Below are 24,227 nucleotides of genomic sequence, written 5' to 3'. Positions count from 1 at the left end.
CCAAATGGATGGAAGTCAGGACATGTATGCAGGGGAGTATCGGGAAGCTTATAAGAACACAGGAAAGTCACACAATGCACCCCTCTGGTGGTGGGCACGAGAGTGCAGGGAGCGAATTATGACATTTCTGCTCCCTAAACTAGCCTTTATTTTTTCTCTAATCATGCCTTGGTTTACTTCACCGATCATGTGTGATGCTGAGATTCATGCAATAAATATGCTACTCTAATAATAACCCTGCCCTCATTACCTTCTATCAGACAATTATTTTGATTACATCTCTTGTGCAATAGCTTTGTCTTGCTGACAGCTTTCTGGATTTAAGTGTTCATATTCAATGCAGTAACTACTCTGTGTTCCAAAACGTGTTGACATACCTCATGGTTTGATGCTAATCTACACTCAAGTCGAAATTTTGAGACAATTCCCTCTTCCGGCTTTCCTTTTCCTGAACTTCTGGAAAGCTTTGTGGACAACCCTACTGAAACAAAGATTTCTACTGTATGCTGATGTTATCATTCTAATTTTTTCATTGCAATTGCTTCTTTTACTCAGGTTATTGAAACGCCAGGTATACTGCTTTGAGACCTGTGTGGATAGGGTCTGTGCTATTAAAGTAAAGAAATAAAATAAAAAAATAACAGCCACCTATTTTCTCCTGGGTGTACGGCAAAGGAAAAGGCTGGTATTTTATTTTTGAGCAGGTGACATCATCTCTTAAGGAAGCTGGCTCTTTATATGATATATCAAAATGAGATATATCATGCAATGAGTCCAGGTGTTCCCTTATAAGTGTACAGGCGCTTGCTAAAGCAATCCCAAGGCGCTCTTCTAGTGGGTAGTGTGGCCGAGCAGCCTTAGGATTATCAGAGGGGATTGTTAGACATTCACAAATACACAAAATAGGCAATACGTGAGACACATAACTCAATAAGGAGATCCACACTAATTTCTAAAAAATAATACACATCTTTATATATAATTAGGCACCAGAAGCAATTCGCTTAGGTAAGCACGTTTTTCAAAACAAATACTTTTGTAATTAAAAAGTCGACACAGTGCAATTTTTGGAACCTGCAATGTTATCGTATGGGAGGAAAACAAGGCTGGACTGGTCGTAGTGGACACCGGGCATTTTCCCAGTGGGCCGGAGGGGTGGGGGACAGTTTTGTGGCTGTCGGGTCGGTTTTGTCACTGGGGGCCGGTTGCAATATCGGCCCCCTGTAACAAAAGCGGGAGCAGTGCTTTTTAGTAGGACACTCTGCTCCCACCACCCCCTCTCCCAGGGTCGGTCGAGCTGCAATCTGCCACGGCTGGTTGCTGTTCCCAGTACGGACTTGGAGGAAAAGCAAGTGCATCATTCAGGTACAGTACAGCGACTTACGGGATCAGTCTCCAGGGGTTAAGGTGAGTGGTGGGCAAGGTCCAAGGCAGAACACCAACAGGGGCACTAGGTCGGCCGGGTGCAGGGGTGCAAAGCAGCACTGGGTGCTCAATGTTACCCTATGGGGATCGGTCTTCACATAAAGAGGATGCAGGCTTTGACTGGGAGGCCAGTCGAGCTGAACCAACAGGGGACACAGGCCTCATGATACTCAGGATGTAAGGACACCTTTGATCCTCTTCTCCACGGCCCAGGGGTGGAGAGTGCAGAGGTATCTTTAGGCGTCAGGTTTTCCTTACCCAGAGCCGTCACTGTAGGGGGGGCCTGTGTGCAGACTCTGCAAGCAACGTTGGAGAGTTCACTGGGGGTGAAACCACAATGGACTCGGTCTCTGGAAGGCTTGGGGACCACGATGACACCATTTGCCCACTTCAACTTGAGCTTGGAGAGACGGGTGCAGTAGTGTCTTCAGGTGTCAGGTTGGTGCGGTTACAAAGTTCTCTCAGTAGTCTTTGGGTGCCTGCAGGACTCAGGGAAGCAGGCTTGCTACTTCTCTGGAGTTCTTGGTTCCTGGGTGAAGTGCTTGCAGGTCTTCCGGGCTTTGGAGACTCAGCATCTACAGGAAAAGTTGTCTTTTGGCACCATCATCAAAGGCGGCAGGCAGGCCTTCAGGGTTGGTGCCAGGTCAGTCGCTGGGGCCTCAGTTCTTGCTCTATGCAACTCTTCACATCCGTCTTCTTCTTTCAGGTGAGCAGGATCTGTTTCTCTGGTGTCAGGGGCTCCCCTCAATACTGAGTTTAGGGGTGTTAGGAGAGTGTAGGGTAGTCGCCAGTGGGCGACTTACCCTTGGGATCCCTGCAGCCCTTATATGACCACTTCCTGTGGGAAATGGGCATAACCCTGTCCCAGAATTTCTATGTTTGCCATCACAAAGATGGCCAACTCGGAAAGGTTGTGTCTACTTCAGTTAACCCACCTTATCGGTAGTACCAGCCTTGGGTGTTGGCACGCCTATCTGACTGACTAATTCTCCCACCTGTCCAGGAGGTGCCAAAGGGCTCTGGACAAAGGGGGTCGGCTTCCTCTACTGTGAGTGGAGCCAGATTCGCATTTCAAAGGCGGTGGCTTCTTTGAAACTCCCTAGCCTCGGAATGATAATCAGGAGGTCATCCTGAGGGAGGGGGTGTGAACACCCTCTTCCCATGCAGGCTTGGTTTCTGACCTCCTTAGAGCAGAGGCCCTCACCCTGGGATGTCAGAAATCTGTTTCAGTGGCAGGCTGGCAGAGACCAGTTAGCCAACATACCAGAGGCTGGTAGGTTTTCAGGGGCACCTGTAAGGTGCCCTCTGTGTGCATGTATTCACAAATCCACCACTTAAATCAGGATGGGTTTGTTAATGTGAGATGTTTGATACCAAACATCCCAGTTTTCAGTAAAGTCTTCATGCAGTTGGGGAACTCACTTTCACCAGTGTCCAGTACATGGGTTAAAATTGCTTCCCTTATCACTTGTAATGGCAGCAATAGAATTGACCAGCACAGGGGCATATCTGCTCATGCAGGTATGTCCTCACATGTACTATAAAGCACACTGCTTTAGGGCTATAGGGCCTGCTATTGGGGTGACTTACAAATATCACATGCAGTATTAGGGGACATAGCACACAGGGATATGTGTCATGTTGTGTTTTCCCTTTTGTCTGCACCAAAACACACAGCCTGCGATGGCAGCCCTTCATGAGTTTGGTGAGGGGTCCTTTAGGGTGACAAAATGTGTGCAGCTGCCCTTGGGACCACTCTTTTGTACCTCAGGCCCTTGGTGCCTGGGATACCATTTACAGAGAGCGCTGAAGAGAGATCTGGCACTGGAGACCTGGTTAGCACGAACCCAGTGCACTTCCAGTTGAAATCAATCATGTACCAGGCAAAATGTGGGGGTGACCATGTCAAAAAGGGGCACTTTCCTACAATTTGTAAATCTTTAAGAATCATCCACTTACATGCCTCTGAGTCTTTTGCGATCATTACCACTCAAGAATTGAGGCAGGGAGGCACATCTTTGGGTGTGCACTTGTAATTTGAGGCACACTCAGATTTTTTCTTCCTAAATCTATGTTCAGAGCTGCCTCCTCCCAGACCAACAGAACAAATTGGAAGTCTCAATCAAAAAGGGTATGGGGAAAAACTTGGTTAGTAAAAACTGAAATTTTTCCTCATGCTAGTTCTAATGATTAATATTTCATCTCCTGATGTGTTTGTAAACTTCATCAAATCAATCGACCAATCCTATTGAGACATGCTTCTTTAATGGGAAAACAGAAATGGGTTTTCCAAGGAGGCGAACAACCTTTACAACGCGGTTGTTATACCGTGGTACGTTTACATAGCGGTCATTACAAAGCAAGTCGTTACAGCGACTTGCGCTGGATGGCGCTATCCACTAAGGAATAGTATGATTTACTATTCCAACACCTTCCCTACTGTAACGTAGGCTGGACTTGGAATAGTAAATCATACTATTCCTAAGTCCAGCGCCCTCCAGGGCAAGTCGTTGTAACAACTTGTGTTGTAATACCTGCGATGTAACGTACCGCGGTGTAACGACCGCGTTGTAATGTCACATATTCAGTCAACTGTGCTAATATATATATGATGGATGCTAAAAACTAATTTAAGTTGCAAGAGCGACCTCATTTTATTATAGAGCCGCATTATGAGCGTTGGTATTCCACTTGGGGCAATACCTTTGATTGTAATTGTATTGTCCAAACTTATACAGTCACTTGACTCCTCTACTGTGCTAATTTTGGGTGGGGATTTTAATTGCCAATTTGAGCCTCTTTTGGACCCAAATACAGGAGATCCAGATGAAGTGGATTCACTATGGAATATTCCTGACCCACTGACCTCTTTGGTTAAGGTATGGACTCCCCTTGTCTTGCAACTGCAGTCACTCTCCTTAGCTGCATCATTGCGAGCATGTAATGGAAGGGTGAAGCCAGATAGACCTGGGAAAGCAACGTTCAACAGAGCAAACCATACCTCAATAATTGACTACATTTTTATCGAAGTAAGGCATTGGGACAGGCTCTATGAATTCGCGGTCATTGAGAGGTTTGATAGTGACCACAATGCTCTAGCTTTGACCCTTAAACCAGGGAGCTTTGGACTTAAAAAACCTGCCCCGGATGATAACTTTGTCACTGCTCCATTGATAATCACAAATTGTAGAAGGAGATTTAAGTGGCCAGAACTCCAAATGTCCAATAGTAAACTTGCGGAACTGTATGAAATAATAATACCATTTATTGAAGAGATGGGGAGAGTTGGTCCTCTGGGTAGCCCCACTGATATTCATGGTCAATTGGTTGTTGCACTAAAGGACATCTTGTACCCAGTAAAAAGGGTCACACAGTCTCGGACTGTAACAGCTCGATGGTTTAACAAAACATGCCGTACAGCTAAAAAGGCTCTGATGCTGGTAATAAAAACAAACGACAGAGAATCAATCAGGGCAAATCGCTCCCTGTATAAAAAAGCAATCAGTGATGCTAAGAAGGAAGGGGAGGCTGCACTGTGGGAAGAGCTGGGCCTTGCACTCAGTTGCAATGATGCTAAATTATTTTGGACTATTGTTGCAACTGGAGTTAGTGGGCATTCTCATGCTCCTGTCCCTAATATTGCTTCCTCAATTTGGGAAAACCACTTTGGCGATCTTTATGGCACATGTAATTCTGATAGTCTGTCTGTTGGCACCCCTGAACCATTACCAGCCCTCGTATGCTGTGTTCCATCTGAACTTTTTACTCTGGTTGAGGTGGAAACAGCAATAGGAAAAATGCTCCCTAATAAGGCTCCTGGCCTAGATAAACTGCCTGGGGACCTGTTTAGGGCTCAACCAAAGATATGGGATCCCTATCTGGTCACCTTATTTAATTGTATTTTGCAGGGGGGTGATGTGCCCTACACCTGGCTAGGGGCAGAAATAGTACCCGTTCTTAAAAAGGGCTGTCCACTAACTCCCTCTAATTATAGGCCTATCAGCCTTATTGATACTTCACAAAAATGAATGGGGAGGGTTCTTTTGGACAGGGTTTTGGGATGGATCGAGGAGAATGGGATTCTGTCCACATTCCAGGCAGGTTTCAGGGCTGGTACTTCTACTCTAGATCAGATTTTTCGCCTGCAGGTCTTGTATTGGAAAACAGTTTTGGTGGAGGGTGGCAGCCTCTACCTAGTGTTTGTGGACCTGCGGGCAGCTTTCGATCTAGTCCCACGAGCTAAATTGTGGCAAGTTCTGGCAGACTTGGGTCTTCCGCCCTATCTATTGGCCGTCCTATTTAGGCTCCATGATAACAATTTTGCCCAGGTAAGGTGTGGTAAATACGGCGAGCTTACTGACCGTTTTCCTGTTCAAAAAGGTGTTCGCCAAGGGTGTGTGTTGGCTCCCACACTGTTCAGCCTTTATATTAATGGTCTTATTGACCATCTGAATTGTGTGGTAAACAACGATGCCCCTAAATTGGTTTCAGGTCGAGTGCCCGCACTGATGTTTGCAGACGATACTCTGCTACTGTCTAAAACATCATCTGGCATACAAAATATATTGAATGGTTTCGTGAAGTTTTGTGAGCTAAGGGGACTTGAAATAAATCAGGGGAAAACAAAATATATGATTTTTAACCCCCCTAAGCGGGTGCGTCCAAATCCAGTATTATCTGATATTCCCCTTAAAAGGGTCAAAACTTTTGTTTATTTGGGCGTCACTTTAACTGAGAATTTTAGTTGGAATACTCAGATTGCTAAGTCGACGCTCAAGCTTGTCCAATTGGCAGGGGGTTTAAATAAAGTTTTTAAAAAATCGACTTTTAAAGCAGTGTCTCCTGCCTTGGAAATCTATTGTCGGCAGGCAAGAGTGGCTGCAATTTATGGGGCAGAACTTTGGGGACATAAGCAGATAATGTCCCTCATAAAGGCTGAGCAGTCCTTCTTAAGATCTCTTCTAGGGCTTCCTCACAGTACGCCTTTGATCCCCCTCAGGTTTGATCTTGGTTTAGTTTCAATAGAGGAGATCATTAGTGAAAGACCAATCTTGTACTGGAAGAGGTTATGGTCAGTGCCTGAACTGGCCTCATATAGATTAGAATTTGCAGAGATTTGGCCTGCCCTTAAATATAAAAAGATCCCTTGGCTCCAGCATATTAATGCAGCCTGTGTTCAAATAGGACTCCCGGAACTGTGGGCAAACCCGGAAATAAATTGTCCTGGGATACCAAAGAAAGAACTTCTTTCTCTGATATCCACACACAACTTTTTATCTCTTTCGAGCTCTTCAGCAATGGGTAGGTTGACCTCAGAATTCCTCATAGTTAAACAAGATTCTAAACTGGAGGAATTCATGGACCAAATTGAACCCCCACTTGCTCGAAAATTATATATTCAGTTAAGATATGGTACCCTTCCGGTTAGGTCCTTTTCATCTAAGTGGCAGACACAAAATCAGAAAAGTTGTCCTGCATGTAATTACAAAACGGAGACTGTTGCACATGTGCTGTTTTTTTGTCCTGCCTACTATGTCATCAGAAAATGTTGGTTGACTCCCATTTGCAGGAACTTGGGATTTCGTTATTTTATGCAGGCTTGTAGATCTTTAACTTATGATACTCATCCCCATATTGTTTTTGCAGTATCTCGCTATTTACACAGTATGTGGCGCAGGAGACAAACCTTTTTAACCTAATCATTTTTCCATTGATAACTTGTAGTTTAATTTTTTTTTAAACTTTTAACTTTTTCTGCTTATTTATTGTCTTATTGTAATTGTTGATGGTCGTACGTGCACTTTTATGGTCTTATGACCGAAATAAAGTTATCACTGACTGGAATTCTATAATTGCAATTTTGAATAGCCAGGTGTCCCCAAGTTGGGAAATTCCAGGTCTGCACATTCTGGACCCGATATTTCAGGGCCTGGAGGAACTGGGTCAGTTTCAATGGGCGCATATGCACACCTGGAGAAACGCTGCAGGTGAAGGGGCAGATAACAAGAACACAATCTGGCCCCCACCGACTGCTAGAGCACCTCAGGGAAAGTAAACAGTGCTACTCCTGGACCAAGGGCTGGAGTAACTCCCCTTCCAGGATGGGAAGGAGTTTAAATCACACTGATATTTGCTGGGCATGTGGGTGAAGGGTTCTCCACAAGGAAAAAGTTTTTCAGTGAGAGAAGACATTTATCCCTTGCTGAAATCTACACTAAATAGCCTTCCGTAATGAGTGAATGGGAGCCCATAGGAGATGTCAGATCATTACCAGTGGTATACTTGGTCCAGGGACTGTCCTGTGACCTGAGGATGCACTAAGTGTACCCTCACATTTGCCATAGGTTTCTATCCATGCTTGGAGTTAGTTACATAAGCCGGCAGTAGCAGCATATCGAGTTTTTGTGAATCTTTAGTTATGACAGGACCTTTTTTCTCTGTCAGCACAGAGTGTGGTTGTTAGACCTAGCACCATTGGCGTGGGTCTCCCCTGCCTTTGTCTCCTGTGTTTTTGCTGTGTGTTGAACCCTGTTTTGCTGGTCTAGATGCTTTAGGTACTTTGCTACTGCTGTTCATTGCCACAGTGCAAGTGCTCCCTTTGTAAATTGTTGTCATGGATTAGTGATTCCATAATTGGAATATTTGATTTACTTGCCAGCCCCTAGTATAGTGCACTGTGTGTGCCCAGGGCCTGTAAATCAAATGCTGCTAGTGGGCTGCAGCACTGATTGTGCCACCCACAGAAGCAGCCTGTAAAATGTAACTTTGGCCTACCATTGCAGAGCCTGGGTGCAGTCTGGGGCTGCCATGTCAATTTGGCAAGTGTACACACTTGCCAGTCCCTAAACCTTCCCTTTTCCACATATTAGTCACCCCTAAGGTGACTAATATGTACCCCAGTGGTACCCCAAGGTGACTAATAAGTACCCCAAGGTACCCCAGTGGACAGGATGCATTGTATGTGAAGGTAGGACATGCCCTGATGTGTGTGGCATGTCCTGATAGTGAAATACTTCCAATTTCGTTCTTCACTATTGCATGGCTACCTGTTCCCATAGGACAGAATGGGGGCTTGAAATTGTGGTTGCTTCCTGTTCTGAAGTCTCAGCGGCACAAAAGACTTCCTGCAACTCTGCTGGTGTTGCTTGACTCTGCCATCTGTGAGTCCTACCCTTGCCTGAGGTGCTTCCTGCAGTCAAAAGGCCTCAGAAGTGGGTTTTGCAGCTGATCTCTTCAAGAACCGGTGCAAAGCATCACAAAACTTAGCAAAGCCTCTCGGAACCAGGGTAGGGTGGCACAAAGCCGCGTCGAATTCCCCTGGGGGGCGAAGTCTCGCCGTGCAGCCCCTGCACCGACGTCAGACAACACGAAGCCTCGCAAAGCGATGCCTCACCTGGGCGCAACATATCACATTTGGGCACCAATTCTACAAGAACACTAGGGCCGCAGTAAGAAACCAACGCCTCACCTCCCCTCACAGTAAGAAATCGACACATCACCTCCTCTGCGTGGCAGTAAGGAACCGATGCATCAACTCCCCTGGAGTAAGGAACCGACACATCACCTTCCCTGTGCGTAAGGAAGTCACTCATCACCTTCCATGTGGCTGTTTTTGTTTGTGACTTTGATGCATCCAAGATACTTTGTGTAGAAAGTGTTGCATCCATAGTTTGCTATGGACAGAACAGTTTTTACCTTTTGAAAGTCATATTTTGATTACTGTATTGTGGATTTTTGTTGTTTTGGTATTGTTTGGTTTAGATAAAGATTACTTATTTTTCTAAACTGGTGTGATGTCCATTTGTAGTGTTTTCACTGTATTACTGTATGTGTTCACAAATGCTTTACACACTGCTTCTGAATTAAGCCAGTCTGCTCGTGCCAAGCTACCAAGGGGGTTAGCAGGGGTTATTTTAGAAGTGTATACCCCTTACCCTGACTAGAAGCAAGGGGCCCCTATTTGGAAAAAGGTACCTACCTCTGCCAACTAGAGACCCCCATTTCTAACATTGGTGGATAGCAGTGAGGATCTGGACTTGCATTTGTGACTTACATACAGTGATTGGTGTACACTACTAGTATAGTGCAGACCATTAAGCAACCACATACATTTGGTAGAGTTTTTTGTCCTTGGAATTGTTTGCATCTTGAGAACTGCCAATTTTCACCATGAGTAACCCAGCATCCATTGCATCTATGAATATCGAAATTGAGGAGGAAAGGGTTGATACCTACACTGTTCCACAACTCAAAGCTGTCTGCAAAAAATTTAAAATCTCTGTGGGAGGCCTTACCAGAAAGGAGGAATACCAAAAGGCGCTGAGGGCCTGGTTGGAATCTAGGAATACCAGTGAGCATCCTGAAGAGCCTATGGTGGAGGGAGAGAATTTAGATGGGCAGCAGAAAGGGCTGTTGGGCCTGACTGGGGGGAAGTTGCCTTCCAGGGTGGGCAGCAGTGTTTCTTCAAAGGGTCTGTCTCCAGAGGAGTTGGAGGACAGATAGAGAAGCAGAGTGCATGCAATGGTGCTTGCTAAGCTCAAGCTGGGGATCCAGGGTGACTTAGAGAATTGTGGTAAATATTTTGTTACCGGTACTATTTTTTATGCGGTAAAGTCTATTAAGAATAACTCAGTAAATATAAGAGGCAGAATCCGTGGTATTAGAGGTTTTAAAAGGCTTTATTCCTATACAAAGGAATACAATTCGAATTGTAGGCATTCTATTCCATCACCACGAAAGTTCAGGAAGGAAGGGCATATATTATTGACAGATAGGCAGTTTTATAGAAAATACATTACAGTGAAACAGATGCAAGAGGCGTAACAGCTGATAGTATAGATAAAAGGTGCATACGTAGCTAATAGAGGCGTATACATGGGCGTAATTTATAAAAACGTCATCATACATGATGTCACAAGTGGGTGGATCCATAAGAGAATCCTGCAATGTCAGCAGAAATATTTGGCAGAGATGCGCGCGCAGCCGCATGACTTGTGATTGACGTGCAACTAGAGGGTGAAGGGGACTTGACATTTAGCTCTACATGTGGAGACAGAAGTCTGGGGTTATGTCAACCTAATCCCAAATCATATCTAATATCCTATGTTTAAAGAACTGTGTTATCCAAAAAGAGAGGTCTCTTAGGATAGAATCTATTCTATACTGACTATACTGACTGTTAGTGCGTGTACAAGCGTCTAAGTGTCTACACTAGATGCGAGGGGGTAGGAATATTCCATGGTAACAGGGCTATGAATTACTTGCATGAGGACAGCGAGGCCTGGCCCTTTGCGCGGTAGCTGGAGGAATGTTTACCTAAACTACTAGACAGGAATGCATCGGATGAGGAGCGGAGGAGATAATCTTGAAGGTGAAATACAGTTTTTGGCAGGCGACAGGCTGGATCAGGCACCGTTAGCCGCGCAGGGAGTAGGACAAAGTTCATGGTCACAGATGCAGGCTCAGACTGGAGCTTTCAGAGGCAGAAGGCAGGAAAAGGCTTGATGACAGAATTTGGGCCTACTCGCCTGAATCTGTAAAATGTGGAAAGTGAACCACATAAAGTCGGTGGCCTTTCATACTTAGGAATGGAATATCTGACCCATTCATGGCGGATCTGAAAGAGGACATGTTGACGGTGGACGCACATATATTTGCGTCTTCAAAACTGGAGCAGGAGGGAACATACATGTACTTATAGCATGCACATGGAGCCGTTGGGGTCTACGATAGGGGACATAACTGATCACAAAATTCATATTTCCTCATTCCCTCCTTGTCCCCTACGGACCCTCAGGAGATATCGATCTTCATCAATCCATCGATCTGTTCATATAGCATAATTTGTTCTTCTTTCTTCTTCCGGGATTTTGAACGAAAACTTGGATGTGGGATACACGAGGTGGCACACAGACCACAAATCGCTGGCCCACATTGTAGACATAAGCAGCAACTGAATAGTATGAGAAAGCCAATACCTAGGAAGGATAGGATTCTCCATCCCCAGGCTGACAACACGCCCCAGAACCAACCGGACCAAGTCCAGGTGCCTGGACTCTGGTGTATCTGGCTTACAATCTTATGAAGGCGAGTTATGGCTTTATATACTGACGGCGAATTTTCTGGTATGAAAATGCAGCAACTTGATCCGATGACCCTACAAGCTCCGCCCCTATCGGCCAGGATGACGTCAAGGACAAGACGATTTTGAAGCACAACAATCCGCATAGCAGACTGCTCTTCTGTTAAATTGCCTAAGGCGGAAATAGTTTTGTTCACTACTGCTTCAAGGGTTCTGGTTAATCTACGTATCAGCTTACTATTAGTGACTGTACCTATATAGGGAAAGAAACCTTTATTGAAATCTGTGTATTTTTCCCATGCTGTTTCAGTGTAATCGACAATTGGGAGATCTCTCTGCTGTCTATTGTGTACTAAATGGGTATTTCTATGATAATCAGGAGGAGCTAGGAAAACAGGTGGCAGAAGGAATGCTATGTAACAAGTACCATCCCAATCTAGAGGTAGACGTAGATATGCGGTCTGGCCACATATAAAGTAGGAATGGCGAGAAGCTCTAAATGTAGACTTGCCTTGATCACTGAATTTTATTACAGTGGTGCATTTACTATGGCCCATATGTATGGAACCATTCTTTCTTACACATAATTCCCCTTTTACTGGGAATACTGACATGGCGGGCAAGATTGGTGTAGCTTCAGATTCAACGTTCAGGATCATGAGGTTAAGTGTAAAATTACCTAATCCATATACTTCATTTTCTAGATCAGTTCCTGTTCTTTTGGGAAGTCCCTCCTTGTTAGGGTAGCAGACTTTAAGCAAAACTAAGTTCAGGTTTCCCCATACCCAGTTGTCTTGATAAACTGCGGAATTTGAATCTAGGGAATTAATCAAACTAAACCATGCTCCACAGGAGCCATTGTGTGTGAACGGATAGGGAAAGAGGGGCAAAACTCCCTTATAGTTCTGATAGGGAGGGAGTCGGCCACATATCCAACAATTTGTGGCATTGCTGGTTTGATGGGAATGATGTAACATACTAATGAATGTGTTGTTGCGCAGCGCAAATCTATAGGACAACTCATGCGGAGGTAATTCGCTAAAAGAATGTTCTGCAGTTACATTGTAAGCACGCTTAAGAATAGGGTAATACATGTGCAATAGTATGCTGACAATGATGATCAGAAGACTTAGAAAAAACAAAATTAATAATGTTACTGTGCAGTGACTACGAAATGATTTACAATACGCATGCTTTTTAAGCTGCGTCTGATGATTTCTTTCTCTATTCCGGTCTAGAGGATACATGTCAGAGACAAATTCAACCGATTCACCTTGGAGAGGACTTAAACAATCAAATTGTCTGACTTACTAGACCTCAATTTTAGTTTGTAAAGTTCTGAGTTTGTCTGCTCAACCAAGGGGAGCTTTGAGTCTGTCTGTGAGGGAATACAGGGTTGAGTATTCACGCTGGATGGTAGTCCATAAAATTTCTTGATATGACTCGAGTGCAACCACCCTTTCCGTCCCTCGATCTTCACGGCTGTCCTTGTAGTGAGTAGAACTAACTTCGGTGACTTCCACCTAGGATCCAGTTGGGTCTTTCGGTCGAAATTCCTGACCAAAACCAGGTCACCAGGAACCACGTCATGCGGCTTCACCTCAGTATTGTCGGGAAAAGCTGCGGCTACCTGTGAACGACAAGATTGTAGTGCAGACATCAAGGAAGCCAGGTAATCTGTCAGCATATTACAGTCAACATCAGTGATTTTGCGAGGTATAGGCGTCCCCCACATATTTGGCGGTCTACCGAAGATCACCTCGTACGGGGATAGCCCTGTTCGAGAATGTGCTACCATTCTCATGTAAAAGAGCGCAACTGGTAAGGCTACTATCCAATCGACTCCTTTTTCTCTACATATTTTGGACAATCTAATTTTCAGAGTTTGATTATGGCGTTCCACGAGACCTGCTGCCTCGGGATGTCGGACACAGTGGAATTTCCATTGGTAGCCTAATAGAAGGGAAACGTGTTTCATTAGTTCGGATGAGAACGGCTGGCCGTTATCTGAGTAGACAACACGTGGTAAACCGTACCGTGGGAAGAATTCTCGAACTAACTGTTTGGCAGTAGTCGGGGCAGTGTAATCTGAAACCGGGTATGCTTCTGTCCAACGGGAAAGAGCACAGACAACTACGAGAACATATTTGAATCCTCGACATCGTTCCATCTGGATATAATCCATCTGGAGGACTTCAAAAGCATGATCGGGAGTTTGAAATCCACCCTGTTCTACGGGGATGCTTTTACCTGGATTAAACTGACAACATATCATACAGGTACGAACTTTTTGTTTAGCTGCTGCTCGTAAATGTTTGTTGAACCAAATGTGCTGAATACTGTCTAGCATAGCTTTTTCTCCTAGGTGCGCTGGACTATGTATAGTGTTAATGATGACTTAAACCATTGAGTCGGGAAGAAACCATATAGATTTTTCCTTCGTCATCCATCCTTGATCTGTTTGGATCCCTCCTAATTCAGTCAATTTCTTTATTTCTTCTGGTGTAGCATGTGTCTGTATGTCAATTACATCAAGAGCGGGATCCTTAACTGTCATGCAATGTGTTGGTGTCGGAACTATTGTCTTTGTCATGTCAGTTGTGTGAGTCTGATTCTGAGCAGTCTGTTTAGCTGTTCTGTCAGCTAGGTCATTACCCTGAGAAATGATATCGGTAACCTTTGTGTGGGCTTTGCATTTCATAATCGATATTGCAGTAGGTAGATGAATCGCGTCTAATAGGGCTTGAATGAGGGGTCCGTGTTGGATGTGGGCACCGTGAGAAGTTAAATAACCTCTCTCTCGCCACAGTACGCCGAAGTCATGGACGACTCCGAATGCATAACGTGAATCTGTGTATATGTTGACTTTTTTATTTGTGGCTTGAATACAGGCTTGTGTTAGAGCGATGAGCTCTGCTGCTTGAGCTGACAAAGTGTTAATACAATTTGTTTCAATGACTTCAGTGTCTGTTGTGACTGCGTAAGCGGCCACTAACTCTCCTGTACTTGTTCTCATACATGACCCATCTACATACAATGTCAAGTCTGGATCTGACAAAGGGATATCTGTCAAGTCTTGTCTGGGTTTCGTCGTGATAGTAATGACTTCGACACAATCATGTGCCAATGGATCTGTTCCGCCTACTGGTAACAGTGTGGCAGGATTTAACGTATTACAACGTCTGATTTCTATATGTGGCTGAAACAATGTTAATTCGTAACCGGTGAGTCTTGCTATAGTCAAGTGTTGTGTTTGTGTGCGGTTCAAAAGAACCTCTACTGCGTGTGGTACTTGTACTGTTAATTGGTGTCCTAACACTATGGCATCGCTTTGTCTGATTGCTAAAGCTGTTGCTGCCACTGATTTCAGGCACGCAGGAAGTGCCTGAGCTACTGGATCTAATGTACTAGAGAAATAAGCACATGGTTTGTGTGATCCTGCTTGTTCCTGAGTGAGTACTGACAAAGCAGTACCTTCGCGTTCTGTAACAAAGAGTGTAAACTGTTTACTGTAACATGGTGTTGCTAGGACAGGTGCTTGGCATAAAGCTTTCTTTAAGCTTTCAAAGGCATGTGTATGTTCTTGAGTCCAAGGGAGGACAGTCGATGTGGCTGTCTCCTGTGTTGTCAACTGGATGAGTGGTTTTGCTAGAAATGCATATTGAGGGATCCACTGCCTACAGTATGAAGTGAGGCCTATAAAAGCCCGCACCTCCTTTTGTGTCTTGGGTGGTGGCATGTTAGCAATTAACTGGATGCGGTCGGATGTAAGCTGCCTTCCCTCCTTGGACAGCGAGTGCCCAAGGTAAACAACTCGCTGGACACAGAATTGCAGCTTGGAAGGGGACACCTTGTGCCCCTTGTCGGCCAGAAATTTTAAAACCGTCAGTGACGCTGTTTCACATTCAGGTTCGCTTCGGGCGGTGATCAGCAGATCATCGACATATTGAAGCAAGGCAGTGTTAACTGGCATGTGTATACTGTCAAGTTCTCGTTTCAGTGCTTGGCTATAGATGCTGGGGCTTTCTGTAAATCCTTGAGGTGCGCGTGTGAATTTAAAACTTCGTCCATTTAAACTGAATCCGAACAGATATTGACTTTCCGGATCGATTGGGACACTAAAGAAAGCATTCTTGAGATCAATTACAGTGAAGAACGTTGCTTCTGAGTCAATAGCTGTGAGTAATGAAGAGATATCTGGGACCACAGGGTATTGTGGTACAATACATTTATTTAATTCGCGCAGATCAATAACTAATCGATATACCGGTGGTGCTTTTGGATCCGTTCTTTTAAGAATCGGAATTATCGGGGAATTACATACATTGGAGTCGGTTTCGACAACCACTCCTTGTGCAATGAGCTCGTCAATGATTTGCAGTAAAGCCACTACAGCATCTGGTGGTAACTTGTATTGTCGCATTCGTGGTAGTACTATTCCTGTTTTCAGTGTGACTCGATATGGTGTAATGTTCATGCAACCAACATCAGTGGGGCCTTGTGCCCATAAATGTGTAGGTAAATTCTGCAGTCGGTGATCCATGTCTCTGGATACGTAGTGACCTTTAAAGTCACGTAAAAATAGTCGTACTCCTTCCGGAGAACAACATATTATGGCTCCTAGAGCTTTCAATGTTTTTATACCTAACAAGTTTTCTGGACATGATTTAGTAAGCAATAAATCTGTAGTACGTGTCAATGGACCGACTGTAAGTGGAAGAGGTTGTGTTACGTCATTAATTATAGGTTTTCCTGAGAATCCAAGGGAAATATTCTGTGAGCCTGAGAGGGGTGCCCCTGGAACTTCACTGCGTCTTATAGTTGTTCTGCTTGCCCCTGTATCAAGTAAAAACTTTCTGTCTTCCCCTAATAGTTCACTATGTACATAAGGTCCCTCTTGGTCTACAGGAACCTCAATAAGGGGTAAGCCAACTTCCCTCTCTAGGCTATCTCATGAGTATCGCTGATAATCGGGATAATCTGTTTGTGCGTACTGATACATCTGTTGTGTTGTTGCTTGTGTTGCAGCAATAGGCTGCGCTTGTGGTGGTGCTACGATCTGTTGTGGAGCTGCCTGTGGTGGAGCTAATTGTTGCGGAGCTAACCTAGGTTGTGCATGCTGAGGGATTTGTTGTTGATTCTGATCCTGTCTAGGTGGACGTGGTCTTTCATGGGTTCTACCTGTGGCAATATTATGTTTCAGGACTGGACAATCGTGTATATAATGACCTTGTTGTTTACAATAGTTGCATGTCCCTTTCGCAGGACCTGCGGAATCACCCTTTTGATGACTATCGGCTGGAACTGACTGTGCAACAAGCATTTTCATTTTTGTATCTTTCATACGTCTTTGTTCATGTTCTTGTTCTTCTCTAATTCTATTGTGGTGATATTGTAACATCTGTAACATCTGTGATGGGGTATTACCTTGCCAGGTACTTTCGAATTTCAATACTCTATTCTTGACTTGTAGCAGAGAATTTTCAACTAATTTTGTCACAAACAGATGTGGATATGACTCGCTACTTGCTTTTATGCCACTATTTATACCAAAACATTTTTCAAATCGGGAATAGAAATCACTAGTGTCTTCATCTGGTTTTTGTTTACAGGCTGAGATTGCACCCCAGTCTTCCTTTTTCGTAGTTAATAAACGTGGCAGTACCTGTATTAGTAATCCTGCTAGTGCTGTAGTCTTTTCCCCAAGCCCTGCTCCTGCAGCTCGGGCCTTTTCTTCATTTTCTAATGCTGTCCAATCTATCTTTTGGTCTCCCACCTCCCATTCCTTTTCTTTGAGTTTCTCATAAACACCGGCGGGTAATAGGACTTTTAATATTTTCATAATATCGGGGTAGGTATACTCTCCCATGAGTAACATGTCTTTTATCTCACGGTGGAAACCTGCTGGATCCTTGTCATGGCTGGGTACTACTTTCTTCATTTCTAACAATTCCAGTTTAGTTATAGGCGTGTACACAAATACGCGTGTAAAATTATCACCGGCACCTCTTATTGGGTGCACTTCGCGTAACGGATTCTGTCTATCTATGTGATACATTTTTCTTCCCATGATGGGAACTGGAACGTGTTCTGGGCATACGAAATTTAAATATTGGTTTCGGGATTCTAGAATTTCTTTAATCAAATCAGTACCTGACCCTCTCCATGTATTCGTGAGTAGTTCTGTCAATATGTCAGGTAAGGGTCCTGGATCGGAGTGTTGGCTTTTATATAATATAAGGAGGTGTTGAATCATGTATATACTAGCTAAGCGCTGTTCGTATGGGTCAAGATTCAGAAACGTGTGTGCAAGTACATCATCATTGTATTCGCCGGGACTGTCAGCCCATTGTACTGCTGACCTGGCTAATTCTTGTTCGTCCATGGAATCGAGCATGTGGTACCCCCTTCGATCTCGGAGTAATTTATCAGCGGCTTGGAATAGGTGTTCAGGGGATTTTGTATTTAACATAGGGTTTGGAAAATGTCTATTATATTCTGGACGTATTGGACGTATCGGGTCGTTAAAACCTCTAGTATTGGTATGGGGTCTTCCTCTACCTACATAAGCTATCGTATCTAATTGTTCTGATTCTTGCTCATCCTCTTCTTCTGATTCTACTCTGTCTGTTTCTCGTCTCTCTTTATGTATTCGTTCTACTTCCTTGCGGATCTTTCGACACATGGCGATTATACACGCCTGTCTATCATGTTTCTCTTCTGATATGTTCTGACCCCATTTGGCAAGTCTTTCCATGGTATCGTGATCTGCCCCAGGTCTGTCTTGATTCCTAATTACACAATTTATGAAAAAACGTAGTAGTTGTCTTTGGACATCCACTTTCTGGTATTCCATAGCTTCGTTAATACTTTCTGGACCTTGCCCTGTTTGGACAAAGCGATATATTTCGTCTAGGTGTTCACCCATTCCTGGTATCGTCATTAAATATAATGTAGCTCGTCTTATACGTAGTGATGATATGAGCAATTTATCCTGTCTACCTGGTACTGGGTCGTATCTACAATCCACAAGCTGTTCTTTAAACATGTCGGATGTCGCTAGTTGGGGTGTACGTTGGAGTGCTAAATCTCTAAGGGTCTGTTTATTTCGCGGCGGTGTGGCAAACATGTCTGTCGTACCTCCTGTAGCACCATCTGAGGTGCTAGGCACGAAAGGATTCGTTGGGCGTAGGATAGAGATTGTAGATGCGGGAAAAACTGTAGAAACGGACGGACCTGTTGGAACTTGTGTAGGAGGTTGTAGTTGCGGGGATACAGACGAATGCTCTTGGTGTGGAACACCATCGGCAAGCGGTGTGGGTGGTATGGCATTAGCATACTCGGGAGCTGCGTCATCTAAATAGGAGGAAAGGAAAACGTCTTTTGCTGTTTTGGGATGTGCTTTTATCGGGAGCAATGGAGGAGTTAAGTCTTTTGGTATTTCCGGGGTAGCCTTAGGTAACCCTTCGGCCAGAAGAGGATACATACCATTCATAAGAGTGTTTCTTTGTCTATCTACCTGTTCTGATTTTACTCGGGTACCTTCCTCAAGTAATAGATGTTCTCGGGTTTTATTTGAATTCTCTCTACCTTTCTCTCCCTGTCTGAGTGCTTTTTCTGTACGTCTATATGATTCTTTACGCCATAATTCAATGGCATCTTTCTGTGACTGTCTGGCTTTCTTTTTCCATAATTCTTCTTCTACTCTCATGATGCAATCTGCATCCCAGGTCCCCGCTGCGGGCCATCTCTGACTCTCTGGTAATTCTTTGGTGTAGTCCACCCATAAATCAAGAAATAATACGGCATCTAGGCCATGTTTATGATACATAAAGTACCCTGGAGTGTCCCTAGGTGGGATGGGAACAGCTTCTTCGAGTACACCTTTTCTAGTTTTGATCTGTCTTAGTTTCGAGAAGAGCGGCATTTTTAGACCTTATTACTAGAACACACTTTATACAAGAAAACACAATAATGAACAGTCATTCACACCACAATATATAGAACGTATTTAAAACATTTAACACTTAACAGTTTTTCGAACAATGATAACTAATAGAAAACTAGTTACTGACATTATACTGACACTAGATAATACTTATTTATACTTATTTATATGCAAAACATACTATATATACTGCTAAACAGTACAGATACACTGCTAAAACAGTGCAGACCGGATTTGTGTACCCAAACCCGTCTTGACCGGCACAGACTATGTGCACGTTAAATGCCTCCCCGGTAATGGTACTCAACGGGTAGCTCGGAACGGAAGGCCTCGGAACGGAACTGAAACTGGACCGGACTGGACTCGATTCGACTGGACTCGGAACTTCGGAACTTCGGAACCTGGTGGGCCTCTGTATACCTCGGATCTTGCTCTCTCAGCTAGGCTCTGGTCGGGATACTTCGCACTTCTCACCGCCTCGTCTGGGTGTTGATCGCAGCCTCAGTCGTCCCCGCTTGGCCGGAGGGAGATACAGGAAATCCTGCAGATACGCGTTTTTGTCCGTTCAGCTGTGGCAGGAGACCGGGCCTGCAACGCACCGCCGGCGCGTGAGATGAGAAAGTGTCCCTATTCGGGCGCCAATTTATGTGGTAAATATTTCGTTACCGGTACTATTTTTTATGCGGTAAAGTCTATTAAGAATAACTCAGTAAATATAAGAGGCAGAATCCGTGGTATTAGAGGTTTTAAAAGGCTTTATTCCTATACAAAGGAATACAATTCGAATTGTAGGCATTCTATTCCATCACCACGAAAGTTCAGGAAGGAAGGGCATATATTATTGACAGATAGGCAGTTTTATAGAAAATACATTACAGTGAAACAGATGCAAGAGGCGTAACAGCTGATAGTATAGATAAAAGGTGCATACGTAGCTAATAGAGGCGTATACATGGGCGTAATTTATAAAACGTCATCATACATGATGTCACAAGTGGGTGGATCCATAAGAGAATCCTGCAATGTCAGCAGAAATATTTGGCAGAGATGCGCGCGCAGCCGCATGACGTGTGATTGACGTGCAACTAGAGGGTGAAGGGGACTTGACATTTAGCTCTACATGTGGAGACAGAAGTCTGGGGTTATGTCAACCTAATCCCAAATCATATCTAATATCCTATGTTTAAAGAACTGTGTTATCCAAAAAGAGAGGTCTCTTAGGATAGAATCTATTCTATACTGACTATACTGACTGTTAGTGCGTGTACAAGCGTCTAAGTGTCTACACTAGATGCGAGGGGGTAGGAATATTCCATGGTAACAGGGCTATGAATTACTTGCATGAGGACAGCGAGGCCTGGCCCTTTGCGCGGTAGCTGGAGGAATGTTTACCTAAACTACTAGACAGGAATGCATCGGATGAGGAGCGGAGGAGATAATCTTGAAGGTGAAATACAGTTTTTGGCAGGTGACAGGCTGGATCAGGCACCGTTAGCCGCGCAGGGAGTAGGACAAAGTTCATGGTCACAGATGCAGGCTCAGACTGGAGCTTTCAGAGGCAGAAGGCAGGAAAAGGCTTGATGACAGAATTTGGGCCTACTCGCCTGAATCTGTAAAATGTGGAAAGTGAACCACATAAAGTCGGTTTCCTTTCATACTTAGGAATGGAATATCTGACCCATTCATGGCGGATCTGAAAGAGGACATGTTGACGGTGGACGCACATATATTTGCGTCTTCAAAACTGGAGCAGGAGGGAACATACATGTACTTATAGCATGCACATGGAGCCGTTGGGGTCTACGATAGGGGACATAACTGATCACAAAATTCATATTTCCTCATTATAAGAGATTGGAATTGGAGAGCAAGAAATTGGCCATGGAGGAAAAGAAGATGCATGAGAGAGGGTTGAGGGAGTTGGATCTGAAAGCGAAGAGTTTAGAGATCAATCCCTCTGGTGGCAGCACACCATCAGGGCATGGGGAAGGAAAGGTATACATTCTAAAAGATGTTATCGAAGTTTCATGAAGCATGAGGACATTGGGCAGTGGTTGAAGGCCTATGAAGTACCGATGAGGTCCCACCGGGTCCCTGAGTGAGATTGGGGAGCGGGGTTGTGAGGCCGCTTCATCAGTGAAGGCAGAGAGACATTGCTAGTTTTGCCCACTGAGGATCAGATGTCCTATATCCCCATGAAGGAAACCTTGATAACCAGTTATGGGTTGACCACAGAGCTTTATAGGCAGAAATTTAGGAACTGCAAGAAGCTGGAGTCAAGTACTTGGGTGGAGTATGTGTCCTACTTTTGCAGAGCACTGGATGGTTGGGTGAAGGATTTGCAGAGGCTCTATGATTTGGTTGCATGGGAGCACTTGTCAGATAATTGTTTTCCAGAGCTACGCCAGCAGCAGATTAACAGTAACTAGACTGATCCCAGAAAGCTTGCTGAGGAGGCGGACCACTAAGTCAGCACTAGGGTCCAAAAAGGTTGTGTGGGAGACTCTGCCAAAGGTGGGCAGGGTCCCCAGCAGAAGAGTGGGGGGACAAGGGTAAACAAAAAGAGTTCCAAAAAGGGCCCCAAAGTAATCCCCAAGGGAACCGTGATAAGGGTTCCCAGCCTCCATCTGAAAAGAAAGCCTGGGTACCGACAGGTAAGCCTGTTCAGAGGGGTCCCAAGACCTGTTTTAGTTGTGGTCAGGTGGGCCACTTCCAGGGGGATCCTAAGTGTCCCCAACCAGTTACCTCCGCACTCACTGGTGCACTGCCCCGGGAACTGGCTAGTGTAGCCTTGGGAGAGGAGTTCGGTGCCCAAGGTGGGTGGGGTCCCGCAGAGATGTCCCTGGTTTCTTTAGGAGACAGTGAGATGATCCCAAGGGCTCATGTGCCTTATAACACTGAAAAGTACAGGCAGTGGGTGACCATCAATAGTAGTGTGGAGGCTCTGAGAGACACTGGAGCCAGTGTAACAGCTGTCAGTTGTCTGCTGGTGTCTGAAGAGCAGGTGGTTCCCGACACATTCTACCCAGTAGTTGCCGCTGACAACTCAGAGTGCCTCTGCAAAGTGGCACCGGTTCCTTTGAGTGGGGGGGTCTCAGGTACCTTGAGAGTAGCTGTGAGGCTAGCCATGCCTGCTGACTGTCTGCTAGGCAATGATTTGGAGAGCCCACCTTGGGCAAAGGTAGAGCCGAGGTCTCATTTTGAGATGTTGGGTCTGCCTGAGTGGGCGTGTGTGACCACTCTGTTCATGGCAGCTAGTAATGGCATTCAAGAGGACCTGGAGCCTGAAAGAGTGGCCGAGGTGCTTGCCAGGCAGAGAAGAGGTAGAGGGTGCGGGAAACTGGCCCCCCGAAGTTCCCACGGTCCAGGAGGAGGCAAACCTTGAGGGGGATGCCCTGGAGCAAGGGGAACAAGTAGCTGAACTGGGGGAACTGCCTGAGCTGACCCATTGGCAGCAGGAAGGAGGCCCCACTAGAGAAGAATTCTGCGAGGAGCAGCAGAAGTGCCCTTCTCTTGTTGGATTGTGGCAACAGGCTGCAAACCAGGCAGCAGGTGATCAGTCTGAACCACGTTGGATATACTGGGAGAATGTTTTCCTGTATAGTGAGCCTAAGCTTGCTGAGCCTGGGTCAGCCCATGTGCTGGTGGTACCCCAGCACTTCAGAGCCTTCCTGCTGGGTCTGGCTCATGATGTGCCTTTGGCAGGAAATTTGGGGCAAGACAAGACCTTTGAAAGGCTTGACCCCACTTTTACTGGCCCCAGATGCGCAAGCACTCTGATACCCATTGTAGGTCTTGCCAGACTTGCCTCTCCAACCTTGCCCTGTGGTCAGCACCCCTTGAAAGGGTGGGTATTGACATTTTGGGGGCTCTGGATCCCAAGACAGCCATGGGCAACAGGTTCATCCTGGTCTTGGTGGATCATTCCACCCGGTACCCAGAAGCCTTACCTCTTTGGACTGTGACGGCCCCCATGGTGGGTCATGTGTTGATAGGGATTTTCTACCATGTGGGGTTCCCCAGAGAGGCGGTGTCCAATTGTGGAACCAACTTCATAACGAAGTATATGAAGTCCCTGTGGCAGGAGTGCGGTGTAACCTATAAGTTCACCACTCCCTACCACCCCCAAGGTAATGGGTTGGTTGAGAGATTCAACTGGACCCTAAAAGGCATGATTATGGGTCTTGGTGAACCCATGAGGCGTAAGTGGGACGTCCTCTTACCATGCCTTTTGTTTGTTTACAGAGAGGTACCGCAGAAGTCCTTAGGGTTCACTCCCTTTGAGCTCCTGTATGGGCATCCTGTAAGAGGACCTCTAAGTCTGGTAAAAGAAGGCTGGGAGAACGCTCCCAGTAAACCTCTCCAGGATGTATATAGCTACATGCTGACCTTCAGAAACCAGACTAAGTCTTCAGGGAACTCGCTCATGTGAATCTGGAAGCCAGCCAGGAGGAAATGAAACGCTGATATGATCTGATTGAGTTTCAGCCTGGACAGAAAGTATGAGTCATGGCCCCAGTGGAGCCTTGTGCACTCAAAGATAAGTAGACTGGACCATTTGAGGTGGTGAAGCTCAAGAGTAACGTCACCTACTTGGTGGACCTGCAGTCTCCTAGGAACCCTTTGCGGGTGCTGCATGTGAACCGCCTGAAGCCCCACTTGGAGAGGTCCAAAGTGGGCATGCTCCTAGCAAAAGATGCTGGAATGGAGGAGGAGACTGAGCCTCTTCCTGACCTCCTGTCTGCAAAGGAGCACGATGGGTCAGTGGACGGT

Source organism: Triturus cristatus, chromosome 11, assembly GCF_964204655.1.
Source record: "Triturus cristatus chromosome 11, aTriCri1.1, whole genome shotgun sequence".
Taxonomy (NCBI): Eukaryota; Metazoa; Chordata; class Amphibia; order Caudata; family Salamandridae; genus Triturus; species Triturus cristatus.
The sequence above is the reverse complement of the archived record's forward strand: the minus strand, read 5'-3'. Positions refer to the sequence as shown.